We start from the raw sequence: 5,194 nt of genomic DNA, 5'->3' as shown, positions 1-5,194 counted from the left end.
CGGCTCCCATTTCATCAAAATCCCACGCTCTCTCCTTCCTTGTGATGTTCTCTGCTCTCTTGGCTCAAACCCGTTATCAAATACTCCTCATCTTTTTTTTTTCTCCAATCTTGATTGTTTCACAGGTAAAGTTTGCATCTTTTTCTTCTTGATCTGTGGATTTACATAATTATGTGGTGATTATTTGCAACCGATGATATGATTTTGTGGGTTGTTGATAATGCCAGAGAAGATGGAGCTGCTGGGATTGTTAATGATGGGTCTAGGTTGGGTCGAGTGTTAATGGTTAGGTCGAGATCTCCTTTCACAGGTAAAGTTAAAGTTTGCATCATTTCTTCTTGATCTATGAATTTACATAATTATGTGGATATCATTTGAAACTGATGATATTATTTTGTGGGTTGCAGGGACGATGGAGCTGCTGTGATTATTAAAGATGGGTCTGAGGTTTTGTGCCAAATGAAAGGCTCGATTGGGTTTGGTTGAGTGCTCCTTTCACAGGTAAAGTCTGCATATTTTTCTTCTTGATCTCATGATGCAAAGTTGTGATGACCTGGATTTCTGTTATTTAATTTTGGTAATTAATAATGGACCAGTTGTACGAATAATTGTTATTGTGCTTTATTCGTAGATTGTATGTGAAGTGGAATGGTTTTCGTCCGTATAATTATTTGAATTTCACAGTTTAGGGGGTCGTGTGAAGTTTGACTTTTTGTACGTTGGGATTCTCGGGAAACTTCCTTCATGAAAGTTGTAGAGCGCGTCGAAACGAGTTCGTGGACATGCGGAACGCGGGAATCGGAGTTCGTATGAGAAACTTATGGCTAGCGGAAGAAGTTTCCGTTTTAGTATAAATAGAGGAAAATCAGAAATTATTTTCATTATTTCACTTTCCATTTCCGGAAAGGTTTTTCTCTCTCTTTTCTCTCTCGGTCGACTCCTTCAGAAACGAAATTTTCAGTCTGACCCGACCCGAACCCGGCGATCCGACCCGGCCGGAACTCGCAACTCCGGTGACCTATGGCCGTGAATTTTGGGCAGCTGGTTCGCCTCCTCCGTGCGCTCCTCCCTGTGGTGTCCTCTAGCGGCGATAGCCATCGTGTACGGCAGTGCAGCTTGGCGTTTTCCGACCCGACCGGAAAACACAGCTCCGGCGATTGCACGGCTTCAAGTTTCTTTTTGTGAGCTCAGAACAGCCTCCTTGATCGATCTATGGTCTTTGTTTCGATCGATTTACGTGGAAATCGGTTCAACTCAGTTTGATCAAAAATCCAAAGCTTGTGAGGTAGTTTTCGATCCCTTATGGTTGTTTTCTGACTTCAAGCTAGTTATGAGATTTCACAAGCATGCTTAGATGAAACTTTTTGATGTTGGGAGTTTTGTGACATAATGAGTTTTGGTCGGCGGCGGTGCGCCACCGCCTGTGGTGGCGTTCCGGCGGTGTTCCGGCCATGTATGGGACTGTTTCTGGTATTATATGTCTTCTACTCGTCGATACGAGCATTTCGATATATAATATGAAAATTTTGGAGTTCGTATGGATTTGTTATGATTTTTACGGTTTCATACTGATCGATTTATTCGATCCGTGAGGATTTAAGCGTTCGATCGACTTATGTTTGGGTCATATCGATCGTGGGCGTATTCCGGAGACTTTGGGAGGTCTTGGATGTTGTTTTGCCTCGATTGGCGCCACTTTGGGGATTTTAGTTCAAAACAGGGGTTTCGGACTTAAATCAAATGTGAATCCTTACTAAGTGGAAACCGTTTGTGATTAGGTACTTGACGAAGTATTTGGACTGTTAATTGGCGGATTGGCCGCTTTGTTCTCGGTTGAAGACGCAGCGGGAATTCGAGGTGAGTAAATCTCACAAGGATCTTTATGAACAGAAGTACCATTATTGTTTTTGCGTTAATTATTTAACTGCAAACTATAGTTGGTATTAGTAGGCATTCCTGAGCGAATGACTACGTATATATATATTTACGTGAAATATATATATTCTTGTGGATGGTATTTGATGAATAATATGCATGATGATGCTTATATTATTGTTGAATGTGACTTTTCATGGAAACAATATTGTGGAAAAAGATGTTTTCTATTGTTGAAATGTATTGAGTTTGATGTTACATTTTTGAGTCAAGCGTGACTCATTTAAATGTATTGGTCTTTGTACCAAGGGTCACAGATGGTGAGCAGGGATAAGGAAAGCCGAGATTATATGTTAGTAACGTTTTAGGTCAGGTGTGACTTACTTAACGTTCGACTTTGAGACCGGACGGGGTCTGGAGGTCATATGTCACAGATGGTGACAGGTTGCAGATGGCGACCTTGATGTTTGATTTCATGATCAGACGGGGTCTGAAATCATATGTCACAGATGGTGACAGGTCGCAGATGGTGACCAAGGCAGGAAATAGGTAATCACGTCCTTGGTAGGACGAGTGATTACGATTTCAATAGAGCTCTAGTCTGTCTGTCATGATAGCTTATGGGAGTAACGGTCGAGGTTGCTGGAGACTTATAGGTATGTAGGTTAAAGGAGAGTTCCGATGGTATTCTTCTTTAATTGTCTAGATGAGGCTTGAATTGCTACTTGATGGTTAAGTTAGCAAATAGAACATTGTCACGGCGGTGACTCATGTTGTCCTTTCTGTGGAAAGGATATGGAATGTTAGAAGGAATCATGGTTGCATGTGTTCCTCAAGTAGATTGATGTGAGTTGTTGATTGATGTTCATGAGTTACTCATACGGGCTTGCAAAAGCTTACCGGGTTTGTTGTTTGGCAACCGCGGTGCACCATTCAAACGGTGTAGGGGTTAATCCTGCAGGTCAGGAAAATCGTGGCTGAAGCTGAGGTAGCTTGTTGGCAGCAGAACGGGTAGGAAGCAAATTTTGTTGGCTTTGCCAGTGTATGACTTCCGCTATGTAGTAAGCTCTGAGGAGCATTTACGTTTTATTTTGTGATGACAATTTAATTCGTAAATTTGTGTAATATATAACTCTGTGGAGCGAGTGTATATTAATTTGGATTGTTTCAGGGCATCAATATATACTTGTTTTAAGGGAAAGATGTTCCAGGTATTTGTATTGATGACTGAACGTTCACGCATGTATAATTATGGGATTATATATATCGATTTTTATTTTTGTTAAAAATCAGGGGCGTGACAAAAGTATAGTGCATTTCTTGTTGTCTTGTTTGATTTTGGTATTTCATGATTGGAGTAGAGGTGTAGTTCGTTCATAATTTTGGTTTTTATAGTTTGTGGTGTAGGATTAATTGATTGGAGCAGAGATTGGTTAGATCTCCCTTCCCTTGCTTTACTTTTGTTTCGTATTAAGTTACTCATGATTGCTACCAGTTGTTTGTATTTTAATTGCTCCAAATTGTAGTGGTTTATTAAAGATTTGAAATCAGCAATTCATGATCTTAGTGATGTAATTGAAGGTTTTGAGAAGAAGAACAAGAAAGCAGCTTCATATCAGTCCAAGAGAGCATCAACAGCTTCCTCCTACTCGAGTCTGAGCCACGACTCAGTTGGTACGCCGGCGTTGGCTCAAACCACGCTGTGGCCCGGCTGCCGGTTTTTGGTCATTTGTTAGCCTTATTGGTGTTCTGGAGAGTTTTGCTCCATTTTTTGTTTTGTAGAATTTGGAAGGTATGTCCAGATCAGTGGATCGGACTTGAGTTAGAAGTATGTCTATTGGCTTTTGTACTACATTGCATCCCTGCTTGTAATTTTCCTTCCTGGAATGAAGTATGGATGATGATTTGATCCAAAAAAAAAAAAAAAAAAGAGCATCAACTGGTTAGTCACTTATACTCTCCGCATGCTTATGACTTTCATGTTTTCTTATTCTCAAGCCAGTGGCCTTCATGCCTCCTTAATTTGTAAGAGTATTAGTTTTACTGTACTTTATTGAGGTTTTGTTGTTGGTCGATGTCTCCTCTTGATAAGCATTTAGGTTGCAATTGATGCTCTGGTATCCACTAGTCTTTCTAAACTTAGATATACCTATGATTGGATATACCTAATTAACTCATAGGCTTTGGGCTTTAAATAACACTCTTGTTATTTGCTGTGCAGGAATGATAGGGTTGATGATAAAAACTTGTCAAATCTAGGCCATATATAGACCCATTACAAGGCTGGAACTCACACTCTTATTTGATCTTCACATTTGGTTAATTTGAGTTTGTTCTTTTCTTGTTTCTCCTCTCAAGATTTCAATTCTTGTGCCATGATATATGATATATTGACAGTTATTTGCTATTCAAGGCTGTGGTTCTTAATTCAATTTGTCTTGTGATGAATGTCAATCTGCAATTAATAATAAAACTTTCTGATTGCAGGAAATTTTGGCATCTCGTGAGAAATGCAAACCTCACTTTTGGACTATTTGAATCCAGAAGAAGCATAAATTAATTGGACAGAAGAGGAATTAACTGTTTTTTGTTTTTTTTTTGTTTTTGGTTTTTTCAATTATGTGGTGGTTGATGTTGCTCTTTTATTTTTCCATTTTTATTATATTGAAAAGGCTCCAATGGCCTTGATTCCTAATTTCCTAGTTTACAGAATAAGTTTTGTAAGTAGAAAACGAGGTGAGCAAGGGCCTGGAAGACCAGCAAAAAGATATAAAAAAATAAAAATAAATAAACTGTCAAACAGGCGTAGAAAAAAAAAATCATTATTATATAATTTTTTATTTAAAAAAAAAAGAAGAACTTGGACTGAACCGAACCGGACCGGTCGGTTCGGGTCTCGGTTTCAACTTTTGAAAAACGCAAAACTGAACCGAACCGAAGTTCAAGTTCAGTTCGGTTCTCGGTTTTGGCCCAAAACGGAACCGTTCGGAACCAAACCCACCCCTAAATCCTCGGGGGTGTTAAGGGGTCACCATCAGTGTTGACTGGTGTGGTGAACAGTTTGCGGTTGACGGCGATTGTTGGATTGGCAGAGTTTGTGGGTTAAGGGTTGACAGATTGGTTTGTCTGGTCGTCAACGCCATTTCCACTACCGCTAGCCATGGTAGATTATGGTGGAGTAATCTTTAGTTCAAAGATTCCCACAGACGGCGCCAATGTATTACTCATAATACCGCCACAAGGTGTCGACTTCCGATAACATGGACAAGGGTCCAATCTTCCAATATGTTGTGAGTTCGCAAAGTCCCGTTATCTGTCA

General features: G+C 39.8%; 1 long non-coding RNA gene across 1 annotated transcript; it reads left to right on the top strand.

Annotated features, from left to right (window-relative positions):
* Positions 1–257: 257 nt before the first annotated feature.
* LOC133742988 (uncharacterized) lies at positions 258–3,511 on the top strand. The gene is made up of 4 exons (XR_009862852.1): positions 258–310; positions 408–501; positions 3,283–3,307; positions 3,457–3,511. It is a non-coding gene; the product is annotated as an uncharacterized LOC133742988 (long non-coding RNA).
* The last annotated feature ends 1,683 nt before the right edge of the window (positions 3,512–5,194 follow it).

Source organism: Rosa rugosa, chromosome 4, assembly GCF_958449725.1.
Source record: "Rosa rugosa chromosome 4, drRosRugo1.1, whole genome shotgun sequence".
Taxonomy (NCBI): domain Eukaryota; kingdom Viridiplantae; phylum Streptophyta; class Magnoliopsida; order Rosales; family Rosaceae; genus Rosa; species Rosa rugosa.
Note: the sequence above shows the minus strand (reverse complement) of the source record. Positions and strands in the feature narration are given on the sequence as shown.